This window comes from Carya illinoinensis, chromosome 4 (genome assembly GCF_018687715.1).
Source record: "Carya illinoinensis cultivar Pawnee chromosome 4, C.illinoinensisPawnee_v1, whole genome shotgun sequence".
NCBI lineage: Eukaryota > Viridiplantae > Streptophyta > Magnoliopsida > Fagales > Juglandaceae > Carya > Carya illinoinensis.
This window is the reverse complement of record NC_056755.1, coordinates 24099965-24118822: the sequence shown is the minus strand read 5'-3', so window position 1 is coordinate 24118822 and position 18858 is coordinate 24099965.

The window sequence follows — 18858 nt, the reverse complement described above, 5'->3', positions numbered from 1 at the left end:
CTAGGTAAACTAGCCTTGGCCGAAACATATATGTACAAGAACATGGAAAATCATCACTTAAATATACTCCAACTTCATCCAAAATGCTTAGAAATCATAGCATAGTAAAACAAGACACATGAAATTATAGCATTTAATCAAGATCAGAATCACTCAAAGTATGGTAAAGCGAAATCATCAAAGGTCTTAAAATAGCAACATCATTTTCCTTAAAACCGAAACATGCAAGAGATCTTATTACGATTTTTTCATCATAAAATGATTCACATTAGTCATTCAAGAATCATATTCCAAGTTAATGTAAGAGTATTCAATCAAACAAACAAGAATATCAGCCTAAGTAACAGAAACAAACAAAAGATTTACAGAAATGTATACATTAACCAAAAGTAAGTTGAGTGACATCCTTCAAAATAATTTCCCTCCAAAATATAAAGATCCAAGTTATCCACCAATTGTGTTATTGAAAACTTTAAGATTGAGAAAGCTTTACTTGACTGTGGTGCTAATGTTAACCTCTTACCTTACTTGGTATATGAGCAATTGGGTCTTGGTAAACTTAAACCCACCAAGGCAACACTCTAACTTGATGACCATTTACACTCAAATTCCTGTAATTTTAGACAGGTCATTCTATGCAACCTTGAATATTTTAATAAATTGTAGGAGTTGTGTGACGAGAATTTTTTTTTTCACAACATGACTTTGGAATTGAATATTTTCAATATTTAAACAACCTGGTAATGATGATGATGTGCATGAAGTAAATTTGATTTAAACTCTTGTTTAAGATAAATTTAATTTGTTAATTTGTTCTAACCCTTTGGAGGCTTTTTTCATTTATTGTGAAAATTTTGATAATGATTTTGTGCTTGCATCTATGAATTTTTTGTTAGAATCTACTCCTAGCGTTGCCACCTTGTGATATTGTGTCCCTTCCTTCAAGTGTGCAAACACCAAAACTCAACTAGAAACCTTCACTTGCTAAACTGAAATATGCATTTTTAGACCTAGCAGAGACATTACCAGTTGTCATTTCCTTAAAACTAGATAAAATTCAGGAGAAAAAATAAATTGGTGTTCTCATTGAACACAAAGATGCAATAAGATGGATCATAACTGATATCAAAGGAATTAGTCCTTTAATTTGTACCCATAGGATATCTCTAGAGGATAATGCTAAGCCTTCTAGAGAGATGCAACGTAGACTCAACCCCAATATGAAAGAGGTTCTTAGTGCAGAGGTGTTGAAACTTATGGATGTAGGGATCATTTATCCCATTTCTGACAGCAAACGGGTTAGTTCTACGCAGATGGTATCTAAGAAATCTGGTGTGACTATAGTTAAGAATGTAGATAATGACTTGATCCCAATTAGAATTACTACTAGTCGGTCTATGTGCATTGACTACAGAAAACTAAATTCAGTTATTAGGAATGATTGCTTTCCTCTACCATTTATGGATCAAATCCTTAATCGGGTAGTTGGTCATAAATTTTATTGCTTCCTAAATAGTTATTTTGGATAGAATCAAATTGAGATTACTCTAGAAGAAAAAAAAAGATGGCTTTTACATGTCTATTTGGTACCTTTACATATTGAATAATGACTTTCAGACTTCGTAATGCTCATGCTACATTTCAAAGATGCATGATGATTTTTCTATTTTTGGTGATTCATTTGATGAATGTTTGACTCATTTAGAAAAAGTTCTGATTAGATGCAAAAAAAAAAAAGAATTTGATTTTGAACTAGGAAAAGTGTCATTAACTTTATGGTCACTTAAGGGATTGTCCTTGGTTATATTGTCTCTTCTCAAGGTATTGAAGTTAACAAGGCCAATATTGAATTAATTGCTAATTTTTCCATCCCAAAGAAAATCAAAGATATAAGATCTTTTCTAGGTTATGCATAATTTTATAGGAGGTTCATTAAAGATTTCAGTGCAATTTCTAGACCTTTATGTAATTTATTGTAAAAAAAAAAAAAAAATCGTTTGTGTTGACTGAGGACTGTGAGATAGCTTCTACAAAGCTAAAATGTATGTTGATTTCAACTTCAATTATGTGATTACCTAATTGGAATTTGCCATTTGAAATTATGTGTGATGCTAGCAATTATGCAGTTGGAGCTGTATTGGGCCAATGCAAGGATAAAAAGTCTTATGTTATTTATTATGCAAGTAGTACTTTATGTGACGCCCCCAAATCCCCACGTACGGACACGGGGAAATCGAGACGTCTGGATGGTGACATCACAGGTCACCACCCTATCGCCAAGTGTCAAGTGTGTGTATAAGCAACAAATGTGCATGAAGAAACATGCAGCGTATAACAAAGTCTCATAACTAAGTACCAGAATTTTTATAGTTTAATACAAAGCCGTTCAAATCATACATAATAAAATATTACAAACTACAAATATAGTTCAAACCAACTACAAAGCATAAACTCCAACTCAGAACTCCGGCGGAGCTACATCCTCGGGCTCAGCCTCGTCCTCCTCCTCGAACTCTGCACCAAAATTTACGGTACCAAAAATGGTATCGCATGTAAGTAATATCCAAACACCACTAGATAAACACATATTAAACTCAAACAATATGCATAAAAGAATGCAAATGCACATGACCCGTAAAACCATATTTTTTCCACACACGCCAAAAATCCCATTTGGCCCCAAAAACATATTACTTTTCAACTCACGCCAAAAGTCTCATTTGGCCCAAATCCAACTCATAACAATATCCAATTAATCCGAATGCACCATGACCTCCCCTAGGGGTCATCCGCACACCCTGGCTGTTGTGACACACCACGGGTAACGACCACACGTGTGACACCTAAACGAGCGACGCCCAGTTCCGTGCCCCGCGCGTTCATAGCCAAGCATCCTCTAGCCCTCGCCAGCGAAGGGCCACGGAGTCGGTACGAGAGCGTTACCATCCCGCCCTCTCGTTGTTGCCCAGCGACAACTCAGGGGATGACACTCAGTATATTACGCTCCCGAGTGACCAGAGGAGCTCCACCAAGATAATACCCCATCCCGGCTTGGGGTCGTGATACACACGCACCCGAAAATCCATTTACGCCAACAAAACATGATTTTTCTCAATTAAATAAAATCCACGTGCATGCACCATGTAAATGCAACATCAAGGCACAAAACAACCAACCAATCACAAATCAACAATCCAAGTAACTCTGTTCTCAATCCATCCGACCCTCGAACTCCTCGGACTCAGTCCGGAATCAACCAACCAGCAGTCAAATAATTATTGTAAGAGAAAAAATATATTTGAATCTTAAATGAAGTTTGGAAAATACTTACAGCGCTATACGGTATTTTTTGAAAGCTCACGACGTTGCAAACGACGGAGGAAAAGCAACGTAACAGTGTATTTTACACTGTGGCCGTGGGTAATAAATTACCCACTTTCAAACGGGGGCAAACCAAGACACTAAATTGATAGGGAATGGCCTTGAGATGTTTATGAAGCTAAAGGAAGTGAGCTTTGGCCGTGGGTGGCGGTGGAAGCGGAAAAATGCCAAATCGGAGTTAAGCTCGTGGGAGCTGCTCCGGCAACGGATAAGGACCGAAAATAGGTGGGTTAGGACGGCAAGAGGTAGGGGAAGAAGTGGTGAAGAGATGGTGGCCGGAGGTGGAGCGACGGCACCGGAAACGGCTCAAAACCTTGCGGAAAGAAGGGGTTGTAGGGGGTGATCGGCAGCACGGATGGGGCTGAAAATCGGTGGGGTGGTGCACCGGCCGGAGGTGGACCGAATGGCGGTGGTTGGTGTTGGCCACATCGGCCGGCGGCGGTGGGTCTGGGTGAAGAAGGCTGACGGCGATGGGAGGGAGAAAGGCAGCTGCTGCGCCCGTACGGGAAGAAGAGAAAAAGAAGAAGAAAAAGAAAGAAAGAAGAAAGAAAAAGAAAGAAAAAGGAAAAAGGGAAAGAAAAAAGAAAAGAAAAAAGAAAAAGGGAAAAAGAAAAGATGAGGGAAAAGAAAAGATGGAGAAAGAAAATGAGGTCCAATCCTCACTTCCGGAATCCAAAATCTAATCCGCCGAAAACGATTTTAAAAATATAAAACTGTTAAACCCAAGATTTCAAGTTTTGTGTAATTATATATTTACACATGGATTTTGATGATAACAAATGAATTCAAAGAATAAAGAAGTCTCAAGTTCAAGTTGTCTACACAATAAAGTCAAGCACATCAAAGAAACAAGCATGAGCAAGAAGGGAACAAGTTCACATTAAAATTATAGAGTAATGTTGTAAATCTCTTCAAAATTTGAAATTAGGATTAATGCTCAAAATTAATATTTTATCATAAAACATTAAAATACATTTTCCACATGTGCATGAATATTTTTGAAAATTAAATTTGAAAATTTTGAAAGATGATTGATTGTCATCTTTTGCATGTGCATGCCTTGATTAAAGGGTTGAACTTTGAAAATATTAAAGATGATTGATTGTCATTTTTCACATGTGCATGTTTTATTTGAATATTTTCAAAAGTGATTGATGCTTTTTTAGACTTATACAAAAGGTAGATGATTTTGTTTGAAAAATTTGAAAAGTAAAGTGTGCTCATTTTGTCATATACAAAAAGTAAAAGATTAGGTTTGAATTGTTTGAAAAGGAAAGTGTGCTCATTTTGTCATATGCCAAAAGTAAAAGATTAGGTTTGATTTTTTTGAAAAAGTGAATGATGTTGTCTTTGACAATTGAAAAAGAAGAACCTTTTATTTGAATTTTTTGAAAAAGTGAATGATGTTGTCTTTGACATGTGAATCTTTTTAAATTTGAATATGAAGTCTCATATGCCTATAAATAGATCATTTGAGAGCTTCACATTCACAACATCCAGAGCATACAACATTCATTCAAAACTTTCATTCTCTCTTCTCTAAGCATTGAGCCTTAATCCTTATTCATTTTAAGAGATATAGTTTGTGCTATATTGTTCTTATTTCACTCATTGAGGAGTGTTTTCTGATAACCTACCCACTATCAGTTTTTGTATAAAAAAAAGGGTGTGTATAACCCTTGTACGTGTAGAAAGTATTCTATACGGGGAATAGTTGAATCACCACTTGTAAGGTGATTGCAAGTGTAGAGGGTGTTCTACACGGATTCTTTGTAGCGGTGTTGTTCAAAGGTGTAATAGGTTTCTATTTCCACCTGAAGGAGGTTGAATGGTGAATTTGGGAATCCTCAAGGGGTAGCTTGAGGCGAGGACGAAGGCAGTGGGGCCGAACCTCGTTAACATACTGAGTTTGCTTCTCTCTTACTCTTACTCTTTATATTTATTGTTATTTTATATTTTGTTTATATTTTATATTTTATATTTGATTTATAATTGTTATTTTTTTTAATACAACTCAATTCACCCCCCTCTTGTGTTAGTCATCTGGGCAACAATTGGTATCAGAGCTAAGAGCTCTATTATAAGATTAACTATCTTTTGAGTTAAGATCTTATGGCTAACATTACAGCTTCATTTGGTGAAGGTCAATCTAGCAGTCGGCCTCCACTCTTTTGTGGAGATAATTACTCATTCTGGAATGTTAGAATGAGAATATTTCTTCAAGCTCAAGGTAGAGAAATCTGGAAATGTATTGTAAATGGACCTTATATTCCAACAAAAGTGGTTGATGGAGTAAAGGTCAAAAAGGAAGAAGAAGAGTTTGATCGTGAAGACGATAGACTTTATACTTTAAATTTAACTGCTATGAATTTATTATATAATACTCTTAATGGAAATGAGTTTAATAGAATAATGAATTGCGCTACGGCAAAGGAAATTTGGGATAACTTGGAAGTAACTTATGAAGGAACTTTGCAAGTCAAGGAATCAAAAATTTATATATTCTTACTCATGAATATGAAATGTTTAAGATGAATGATGATGAATCAATTTCTAGTATGCACACTCGTTTTACTAACATCATAAACAGCTTGACAGCTCTTGGCAAAGTTTATTCCAAGGTGGAGATAGTAAGAAAAATTCTCAACTCTTTACCAAAACGTTGGGAATCAAAAGTTACAGCGATTCTTGAAGCTAGAGACCTCAAGAAGCTCGAAGTCAATGAACTCATCAGATCACTTATCACCCATGAGTACACATTGAAAAGAGGAGAAGAAGAAGGAAAGCCAAAGAAGAGCTTAGCACTTAAAGCTGTTCCTCATGAAAGTGAAAGTGATGAAGATGAGGAAAATGAAGATAAAGATGAAGAAGTTGCGATGATAACAATAAGAATTCAGAGGTTCTTGAAGAAAAATAGAACTCCTCGGAGGAAATCCTTCAAAAAGTTTTCCAAGAAAGATTCAGGTAAAAATGATACTTTAATTTGTTATAAATGCAATAAACCTGGTCATATCAAACTAGATTGTCCTCTGCTAAAGAAAGATTGAAACAAGGGCAAGAAAGCAATGAAAGCTACATGGGATGATGATTCAAGTAGCTCGGATAGTGAAGCAAGCAATGAAAAATTAGCAAATCTTTGTCTTATGGCTAAAGATGACATTGAGGTAACAAATCTTGATAATATTGAAGATCCTTCATATGAAGAGTTGCAAAATGTTTTAGAAGAGGTATATGAGGAATTTGATAAATTGGGTATCAAGTATACTGCTTTGAAAAAGAAAAATTCTTCTTTAACAAACGAAATTGAAATTTTAAGAAAAGAAAGTATCATTTTGAAAGATGAAAATCTTGAATTGAATAAGAAGAAAACCGATTTAGAAAATATTGTTGAAAACTTTACGAATGGAAAAAGAAATTTTGAAAAACTTCTTGGTAGTCAAAGATGTGTTTTTGACAAGGCAGGTTTGGGATATATGTCAAAACAAAAATACAAACCTTATAAAAATTTCTTTGATAATCATTCTACATCAAAGACTAATATTCAAAATTCTTTTCATAAAAATAATTTTGTCAAAAAATGATATTATTATAATCATTCAAGTTTTTCATATATGTCACATGCTATTTGCAATTTTTGTAATAGAAATAGTCATAATTATCATACTTGTCCTATTAGAAGAAATCATACAATGACTATTAAGGCCATATGGGTACCTAAAAATCTTGTTTCTTCTAATACTAATAAATAAAGGACCCAAAGAACTTGGGTACCAAGAAAAATCATTTTAATTGTTTTTATAGGTATGCATGAAGTCTTCCACAAGTAAAAACAAATGGTTTTTAGATAGTGGATGTTCAAGACATATGACGGGAGACAAGACTAAGTTCTTTGATCTTAGATCTAAAGAAGAAGGACACGTGACATTTGGAGACAAATCGAAAGGGAAGATCGTGGGAATAGGTAAAATTGGTAATGAATCCTCTCTCATAATTGAAGATGTTTTACTTGTTGAAGGTCTAAAACATAATCTTTTGAGCATAAGTCAATTATGTGATAAAGGATTTACAGTTACTTTCAAAATGGATAAGTGCATTATTTTGAATGATCATGATTGTAATATTTGTTTTATTGCTTTTAGAAACAATAATGTTTATACAATTGATTTTGAAGAAATTACCTCACAAGATGCTATTTGCTTTTCAGCTCAAAATGAAACTAGTTGGTTATGGCATAGAAGATTAGGTCATGCCAACATGGAACTTATTTCCAAACTTTCAAAAAATGATCTTGTGAGAGGTTTACCAAAAACATTTTTTCTTAAAGACAAAATTTGTGATACATGTCAATTTGGTAAACAAACAAAAACTTCTTTTAAAACTAAGAAACATATTTCCACTACTAGACCATTGCAACTGATACACATGGATCTTTTTGGACCAAATAGAGTTGCAAGTCTAGGAGGAAAATATTATGCATTTGTTATTGTTGATGATTTCTCTAGATATACTTGGGTCATCTTTCTTGCTCATAAAGATGAGGCACATAATGCCTTTACCAAGTTATGTAAGAGAATTCAAAATGAAAAGGGCTATACTATTTCAAGTATCCGAAGTGATAGGGGAAAAGAGTTTGTTAATAAAAATATTGAAACTTTTTGTGATGAAAATGGTTTTGTGCATAATTTTTCTGCTCCTCGAACTCCTCAACAAAATGGGGTAGTAGAGAGGAAAAATAGATCTCTTCAAGAGATGGCAAGAACAATGCTCAATGAGAACAACTTGCCTAGTTATTTTTGGGCCGAAGCGGTAAGTACTGCATGTTATGTTATAAATAGAGTTATGCTAAGGTCTAAGTTAGATAAAAACCCCCTATGAGCTTTGGAATGAGAAAAAGTCCAACATTGGTTACTTTCATGTATTTGTTTGCAAATGTTTTATTTTGAATGACAGAGATAATTTAGGCAAGTTTGATGCAAAATCTGATGAATGTATCTTTCTCGGGTATTCTACTAATAGTAAAACTTATAGAGTATTCAATAAAAAGACTTTGACTGTACAAGAATCTATGCATGTAGTATTTGATGAATCTAATTCTCCACTCTCCAAGAAATCTATTGATGAAGAAACAGGAGGTATAAATAATACGGAAAGTCTCAATCTCAACAAAGAGAAAACAATAGAGGAAGTTCAACATGGAGCCATCAGGAAAGATCATCAAAATTTAATACAAGATGCAACCAAACAGTGGAAATTTGTGAAAGATCATCCAGTGGAACAAATTTTGGGAGAACCTTCACAAGGTGTAAGTACTTGATCATCTCTTAGAAATATTTGCAATCATACTGCTTTTCTATCTCACATTGAACCTAAAAATATTAATGACGTACTTCTTGATGAATCTTGGATTCTAGCTATGCAAGAAGAGTTGAATCAATTTGAAAGAAATGATGTTTGGACACTTGTTCCTAGACCCAAAAATCATACTATTATTGGAACAAAATGGATTTTTAGAAATAAGAAAGATGAGTCTGGAGTCATAACTAGAAATAAGGCTTGACTTGTAGTCCAAGGTTTTAATCAAGAAGAAGGAATCGATTATGATGAGACATATGCACTAGTCGCAAGATTAGAAGCTATTCGAATGCTACTTGCATATGCTTGTTATAAAGATTTCAAACTTTTTCAAATGGATGTTAAAAGTGCTTTCTTAAATGGTTTTATAAATGAAGAGGTATATGTTGAGCAACCTCCAGGTTTTGAAAATCATATTTCCCCAAATCATGTTTTCAAACTCACAAAAGCACTATATGGACTTAAACAAGCTCCTAGAGCTTGGTACGAGAGACTCAGTGGTTTCTTGATTGAAAAAGGTTTTTCAAGAGGAAAAATCGACACAACTCTTTTCATTAAATAGGAAAATGATGATATTCTTTTGATTCAGATTTATGTTGATGATATAATTTTCGATGCTACTAATGAAAATATGTTGAACCCAAGATTTCAAGTTTTGTGTAATTATATATTTACACATGGATTTTGATGATAACAAATGAATTCAAAGAATAAAGAAGTCTCAAGCTCAAGTTGTCTACACAATGAAGTCAAGCACATCAAGGAAATAAGCATGAGCAAGAAGGAAACAAGGTCACATTAAAATTATAGAGTAATGTTGTAAATCTCTTCAAAATTCGAAATTAAGATTAATGCTCAAAATTAATATTTTATCATAAAACATTAAAATACATTTTCCACATGTGCATGAATATTTTTGAAAATTAAATTTGAAAATTTTGAAAGATGATTGATTGTCATCTTTTGCATGTGCATGCCTTGATTAAAGGGTTGAACTTTGAAAATATTAAAGATGATTGATTGTCATCTTTCACATGTGCATGTTTTATTTGAATATTTTCAAAAGTGATTGATGCTTTTTTAGACTTATATAAAAGGTAGATGATTTTGTTTGAAAAATTTGAAAAGTAAAGTGTGCTCATTTTGTCATATACAAAAAGTAAAAGATTAGGTTTGAATTGTTTGAAAAGGAAAGTGTGCTCATTTTGTCATATGCCAAAAGTAAAAGATTAGGTTTGATTTTTTTGAAAAAGTGAATGATGTTGTCTTTGACAATTGAAAAAGAAGAACCTTTTATTTGAATTTTTTGAAAAAGTGAATGATGTTGTCTTTGACATGTGAATCTTTTTAAATTTGAATATGAAGTCTCATATGCCTATAAATAGATCATTTGAGAGCTTCACATTCACAACATCCAGAGCATACAACATTCATTCAAAGCTTTCATCCTCTCTTCTCTAAGCATTAAGCATTAAGCCTTAATCCTTATTCATTTTGAGAGATATAGTTTGTGCTGTATTGTTCTTATTTCACTCATTGATGATTGTTTTCTGATAACCTACCCACTATCAGTTTTTGTATAAAAAAAAAGGGTGTGTATAACCCTTGTACGTGTAGAAAGTATTCTATACGGGGAATAGTTGAATCACCACTTGTAAGGTGATTGCAAGTGTAGATAGTGTTCTACACGGATCTTTTGTAGCGGTATTGTTCAAAGGTGTAATAGGTTTCTATTTCCACCTGAAGGAGGTTGAATAGTGAATTTGGGAATCCTCAAGGGGTAGCTTAAGGCGAGGACGTAGGCAGTGGGGCCGAACCTCGTTAACATACTAAGTTTGCTTCTCTCTTACCCTTACTCTTTATATTTATTGTTATTTCATATTTTGTTTATATTGTATATTATATATTTGATTTATAATTGTTATTTTTTTAATACAACTCAATTTACCCCCCCTCTTGTGTTAGTCATCTGGGCAACAAAAACGACTAAAATAAATTAAACACCACATCAAATAAAATAAAACCAATTTAAAATACAATAATTTAAAATAAAAGAACCAATATATTACTTAAATTAAAAACAACCCATTCAGTGAAAATACACGTAAAAGCGGGTCATCACATTTTAAATAGTGCTCAAATGAATTATTCAACAACTAAAATGGTGACTCATGACTACCTAAGATAAGTAGGTGTGTAATATAATTTTGTACAACCTATTTGTAGGTGTGTTTGGTGGTCGCACAACCTATTTGCATGTATGAATAAGATTGAAAACGTTAGAGATGTGCAAGTCTAGGGTCATGTCACTATATGCAAGTGGGAGATGTAAGATGGAGGGGCGCCCACATGGGCAAACCCCTCTTATGCTATAATGACATGTAACGCATGACATGCTTGAGAATAAAAGTGGCAATAGCCACTTTATTGTAGGGATTAAAGGTCGTCCTTTAAGGCCAACCATTTGTGATGCCTAGGGAAGGCTATATATAGCCCCTCTTAGATGGTTCTCTAACGATCCTAAAAATTACAGAATCTCTCTCTCTTTTAGGTTCGGTTTGCCAGTTGAAAATTTTCATCTCAAACTTAAAATTCTCATCTCATCATTGTAACTTTCTCAAATCTCCATATAAAATATAATAAATAATTCAAAATTTTCTTAACGTTTTCAAATTTCAAAATAATAATAATATTAAAATCTAATATTTTAATATTTCATCTTAAAACTCAAAATTCTCATCTTACTACCAAACCGAATCTTATTCTCTCTTGAGAAAATATCTATGATGTGGGTGTGTTGAATATTACTCTAATTTATTCTACGTAGTACAATTCACTATCAAGAGAAGACGCTTGAGGCTCGTTGGATTATTTGTTTAGGCTAGATAGATTTGTGGAGCAACTCAATAAGCTCTGCTTAAGGTATTTCGTTGTGCACTCATATAGTAACATTACAATTTGACAAACTACATCAAAATACATTAGTTTGAGAAATTACTTTTGTATAACTCTCCACGTAGTCATGTGGTCTAACCCGAATATTGGAGTTTAGTTTTTCTCTGCAGGCAGCTTTGTAATGCTCTCTACGTACATCTCTCACGCCATCCTATCATTGGTAAACTTTGGAAAATTAGGAATTGACATCACAAACAAAAATAGTGTTAATTATGGAGTTATTATCTTTTTGCTATTTGAGCTTTTAGTTTACAAATTTTGCAAAATTATGTATGACTTTTCACATTTTTGTAATTCAACGTCTTTACTGGAGGATTACCACAATATAGCAATAGTATGCAATAATACCATGTGTCAGCTTTTGATTTGTGACGTGTAATAGTATAAAATATAGCAATAGTACGCTCCACGTTAACGGAGTCTACAGATTGAGAAAAGTGAAAACTATTTTATAATTAACCCATAAAAATATAAAAGTTCTTAAAAAAGTTAATAGAAAGAAGAGTGAATGCATTCCGATTATTTTTACTAAGTTCTTAAAGGAAAATAAATAAAATCACAATTACACACCTTGCAGAAAAGCTGCATTTCATCCACGTAATCAACCGAAAGGCTCAAAAGTTTGTATAAATTGTTTTGGTTATGGCAAAACATCTTGACAAAAAATAGGCACGATTGTTAATTTGTAGAACCAAGATGGCAAGAACAAATGATATCAAGCTTTAGGTTAACTAAATAAATTTACCAATTAATGCAAACTTGGTTTTCTGATTTTGAACTTAGTCACGTTGTAAATTGCGCTACCCGTCTACCAAATAACATATCTATAATCGCAAATATCATTTCTTATTAAAAAATCAAACAAACAAATAATTAAAGTCGATCAATCAAATAATTAATTGGTTTTTAATTCCGTATTTCAAACATAGATAAATGGGGTATATAGATTGTATATAGCTACGTACGGCCAGGGCTACACATACAATAGTTATTTAATAGCATTGGGGACAAGGAAATGATTCATTTTGTTCGACACTACTAGTTCATTCGTCATAGCTATTATCCTATCTGCCATATACCCAAGGCTTTTGTGCAAATTTGATTGAAGTTTTTTTAAAATTTTGGTCATTAACATCATACACTTTGTCCCGACCGAGATTTGCTTTATGCGCAATTTGATTTAGGAATAACCCATTGTGCTATGATAAATTTGATATTAATTTGCTCTCGTTACTAATTTTGTCCATCTTGTTTAACGAAAAAAATATGACAGCTTGAATAAAAACTTTTCCTAATTTAAAAATATACTAAAATTAGAAAAAGCCCTTTACTTGAAAGATAGGATTGTTAAATCCACAAAGAAATGTTACAAATCTTCAAGAAAAACAACTTTTCGCGTTGCCTAAAATCATTGCAAAAAGCATGATTAGCATCGCAATTGCTTTTTAGCATTGCTTATAAATTGATGTAAGATCGTGGGTAATACTGTGTCCCAAAAATCTCTTTTCATCGAAATGAAATATCATTGCAAAAATGTGCACATTTGTGGCGAAATTGGTTGCTGCTAATGGAGGACATGAGCTACGTAAAAGACATTCCAAATGGTAAGAAAATCCTATTTGCTGTGATCAATCAAATGTTATCTCAAAAAAGCACCAATTATGGTTAATTATTGCCGATAGAATTATTCCCAACAATTTTTTCATTGGAAAAATGTCATTTATATATAATACAATTTTTGGTCGTAAATAATTTTATGGACGATTGTATGTTCCATCGCGAAGGTGACACAAATTTGTGTTTGTCACAAATACTTATTTGCGTCAATGAAGATTGACGTAAATAAGTAGTTTTTACAAAAAGATAAAAAAAATATTTTCAACAAACATATATTGTCAAAAATAATATGTTAAAAATTAAAATAAAAATAGTATTAAAAAAAAACATAAAAACAATACACATCTGACATTACATTACAATCGAGAAAGCAATTACACAAACTACCTGCTTTATATTCTAAGCAATTACATTATATTATAATACATCAAAATAATTATATATATTAGATTACAATCCATAAAACAGTTACATTGTATCAAGGATACTTATTATTTATTTATTTTTTATAACAAAAGAACACTTCTATTCATCAATCCAAACATTACAAAGATAAATCGATCCAAATAGCTTGAGATATACAATCTAGAATGGAATCGTACCATAGTACTACATCATCAAGATGCCATGCAAATTTAGCCAAAGCATGTGCTTAAACCATTTGCTTCACGGCCTCTGTGTTGAACAAACCAATTAGAGTGACTATTGAGTAGAGTTTTGATTTCTTGAACAATGCTACCCCACAGAGTTGATGAACGAATATCCTTGTTCAGTTCTTCTACTACAAGCAGTGCATCACTTTCAATTTGAAGCTCAACAAGGCCTAAGAAAATGCACAATTGCATCCCTCTCAAAATAGCAAGTAATTCAATCTCCATTGGATCAGTAAGAGCATTTTTTGGTTTAGTAGCAGCAAAAATCACTTGACCTTTATCATCTCTTAAGACCACACCAATCCCAAATCTACACTGATCACTAAATGTTGTTCCATCCACATTAAGCTTTAAAACGCCTGCAGGAGGTGGTTTCCAACAACATCTATACTTCTATGTTTGCTTTTGTGCCTCTACCACTACTTTATGTTCCTAATATAAAGACAAAGCATGCTCTTTGATTTGATCTGGTGACAATAATCTCTCATTATACATCTTTTGATTATGACTTAATTAGAGCTCTCACATGCACTTATAAGTTTGTCTGGCTTTTTCACAATTATTCCTCATTCTTCTTAATCATAGTATTACCCTATACATGAATAATGATTTCACTAAATAATATATATTCACGTCGTATACGTACTCTAGGATAAGGATATAGAAGGAAAACCTCTTACATTTTGTTCAATTAAAAAAATCAACATAGTCTAATTAGACAATCTAACGACTTCACCATCAACCATTAAAAAGATAAAGACACCTCTAGTTAACTTGATATGAACTCTACCAACAATTGTGATGAAACCCGATAACAATGATGGTTTGGAACCCCAAGATCGTGTAGACAAGAATTGTTAGCCTTGACCCGTCACCTAACTAGATGAGAACCAAGACTATGAAGGATTGAAATGCCACACCAAGAAACCTCAGAATCTCTCAAGGATCAAGGTGATAAGTTGGTTGTTTGAACGCCACAAGATTAACTTGATAAGTTCAAGAGTTCTTTCAAGAACAAAGAGGAATACAAGACCTCACAATGATAATGATTTTCTGAAAACAAAATCTACCTACAAAGTTCATATAGCCCATGCCATATACTTGGAACACCCTCCAAAATAGGAAAAGTCATAACTCAGTTTTAAAAGCAACACAAGCATCAATATAAACAACTCCTCACGTTTTTAGGCCTCTTGGACTTCTAAAAGCAGCCAAAAATAACTAAATGACTAGATTCAATGTATTTAACATAACCAGCCAAGACCATCAGCGAATTCCCCTATTTAATATCCTTGAAACTCACAAGTTCACACTCTTTAATGGTCAGACCAAGCTAGTCACGTTTTCGCATGCTGATTAGCCTCTTCAATTGCTTTGATGACATGGATTAAGCCTTGATTATTATTTGAACCCATCCAATTACTAAATTGAAGGAGCCATTTAGGATGTCCAGTTTCTGAACCCTTCTTGAGCTTTTTGACCACACATCTTGAGCTGCTGCACAGGTCCAGAGAGCATGTGAGATTGATTCAGGATACCTGAGACATATTGGGCATGATGGGGACTTCAACACCTTTCTCTTAAACAGATTTAGATTCGTAGTAAGGGACTCCCTTGCAGCCCACAGGAAGGCCTTAGTGGCTTGAGGAGCTTGGATGCCCCATATCTTGTTCCAGAAGCTTGAAGAGCACTATTTTTCTGAGGATTGGCCTTTGCTGTCTTCTCTGATGGAGCCTTGTAAGTGATAAGCACTTCTCACTGTGAATCTACCTTTTTTTAGCACCTCCAGGTCAATACATCTTGGTTCCTGCACGGGCTAAGGGTCATCTTACAGATTGAGCTTGCCTCAGTTTCTGAAAAAATAGTTTGGATGAGAGGTAGATCCCACTGCATTGTGTCTCGGTCAATAAGTTCAGAAACTGTTGCATCTGCATTGAGGATGGTAACAGGAGATTGCACTCTATAGGTGGAGGGGCATGGTAGCCATTTATCCTGCCAAATCTTCACCTTCTATCCATCTCCTAGTCTCCACATAAGTCCCTCCTTTAGAACAGATCTTGCTAAAAGGAAGCTCCTCCAAACAAATGAATCACTAGCCTTTGGTTTGACTGAGAGGAACTCTGAATTCAGATAGTAATTAGCCTTTAGGATCTGAGCTAGAAGGGATGATGGCTTTTTGATAATCCTCCATCCTTGTTTGGCCAACAAAGTAAGGTTAAAATACTCAAAGTCCCTAAATCCTAGACCCCCTTCTTTCTTTGGTTTTCCAAGGGCTTGCCAACTCAACCAGTGTATTTTCGACCTGTTATCTTTCTGACCCCACCAAAAGGACTGCAACAACTGGTTGAGACATCTTATAATAGACTTGGGAAGTTTAAAGATACCCATGCTATAGGTTGGGATTGACTGCAGTACAGATTTTAGCAAGGTCTCTTTACCAGCTTGGGACAGCACACTAGTCTTCCAATTTGCCATTTTAGACTTGACTCTATCTAGCAATGAACTGAAGGCTTTTATTTTTTGTCTTCCAATATAGGATGGTAAACCCAAGTACTTATCAAATGGACCAGAGGCTTTAATCCCTGCTTGTTGGAGGATGGTTTGTTGCACCTCTATCTTAGTGTTGTTGCTGAAGAATATAGAGGTTTTGTCCAGGTTCAACCTTTGACCAGAGGCTTGTTCATACTTGCTAAGGACTTGATGTAGCCTACTCCACTCAGCTGGGTTTGACTTGCAAAAAACCAAACTATCATCTGCAAATAGAAGGTGAGTAACATGTAGACCCCCTCTGATAGCTGGGATCCCAAAAACAAGGCCTTGCACTTCAGCTTGGTTGAGGCTGTGGCTTAAGAATTCCGAGCAGATTATAAAGAGGTAGGGACATAGAGGATCTCCCTGTCTGATTCCTCTAGAAGGTGAGAAAGGTTCTTGAGGGCATCGTTGACTAGCAATGAGTAACTAATAGTAGACACACATTCCATCACTAAGCTTATCCATCTGTCAGAAAAACCCATCTTCTCCATGATTCTTTGCAAAAAAACCCACTCCACACGGTCATAGGCCTTACTCATGTCAAGTTTTAAGGCCATGAAACCATTCATTTTCCCTTTTAATCTGGTTTGCATAGTGTGCAACAGCTCATATGCAACAACCACATTATCTGAGATTAATCTCCCTGGAACAAAAGCACTCTGAGTTGGGGAGATAATGTTGGGCAGGATGAGTTTGAGCTATTAGCAATTGTTTTAGAGATGATCTTGTATAAAACATTGCATATGCTGATGGGTCTATAATCTATCACAGCTTGAGGGGATTTCTTTTTTGGGATAAGAGTTATATAGGTCTGATTGAGCTCACTAATACCCTTCCTGTGGTTGAGGGCTTCAAGAACTGCTTCTGTGACCTTCTTACCAACAGTGTCCCAATGATGTTGGTAAAAGGCAGCTGGGAAGCCATCTGGGTCAGGAGATCCCAGTGGGTTCATGCCTTTTACAGCTGTGATCACTTCATTTTCTGTAAACTCCTGAGCTAATAAAGCATTCATTTCTTCACTGACTGAAGGCTGGAAAGACTGCAGAGCTGCTTCTATACTCGATGGTTCTGAGGTGGTAAAAAGGTTCTGGTAGAAGAGATGGAAAGTTTTGGCAACCTGTTCCTGATTATATGCTAACACACCCTCCTCACTGGCAACCTTCTTTATAGAGTTTACTTGTTTTCTTTGAGTAGCACATTTATGGAAAAAAGTGGTGTTCCTATCTCCATCTTTCAACCACCTTTGCTTGGCTCTTTCTCTCCACTTCAGCTCTTCCTCTTCCAGAAGTCCATCTCACTCTCTCTGAACAGATTTAATTTGGCAACTATGATGGCCTAGATCAGATTCTTGTAGTTGTCTTAAATCTTCTCTTTTTTGAGTTAGAAGCTTCTTATGGTTTCTAAATGCCTCTTTGCTCCAGGACTTGAGTTTGTTTCTGCATAAATCCATCACTTTCCTAACAGATGAGATCTTTATCCTCTCAGAGAAATTTTGTTTCCACGCATCTTGTACCAGTTCACTACAACCCTCTCTCTTTTCCCAAGCTACTTCATACCTGAAAATCTTCTGTTTTGGGACAACTTCTTGGTCAGGATTCACACACATTATCAAGAGAGGGTTATGGTCCGAGCATTGGCCTGGGAGTACATATGCCTGGTTAATAGCATAGGTGTTTAGCCAAATCATTCAATCCACATTCAGCTAGAGCCACTTTGAAATCCTCCATTTGTTGGAAGGGGTGAGCATTAGAGCCTATTTGTTCATCTTGTAGGAGGATTTCATTAAAATCTCCTATACACAGCCAAGGGTTGTTGATATTGGTATGGATTAGTCTCAAAAGGTCCCAACTTTCACTTCTTTTCGTAGTTGCAGGTTGGCCATAGAAACCAGTTAAGATCATTTTATTGCTCATATTATCAGGCTTAACAAAGATGGAAATATGGTGTTGTGAATATGAGTCTAATTCGGCCTCCATGTCTTTCTTCCAAATAAAAGCCAAACCACCACTCCTACCATTACTATCCACTGAAAAGCAGGAGTCAAAATTAAGCCTGTCCCTGATGGACTCAATTCTTTCTCTTCTACATTTAGTCTCACATAGAAAAATCACATCCGGGCTCTTCTCCTTCACCAAGAGGTGAAGTTCACGAACTGTCTGAGGGTTCCCAAGCCCTCGGCAGTTCCAAGCTAAGTGTTTCATGGGGATTGGTAGGCCTGGACACCAGCCACTGCCATCTTAGCTTGCTTTGCTCTTCTTCTAGTAATAATGAGTCCATGCCATTCCTCGCCTGGCCTTTTCTTGTTATTTTTGTCATTGATCTCAAAGATGGGAACATCAGGAGGTTCCTGGACCTTTGAGAGGTCTTG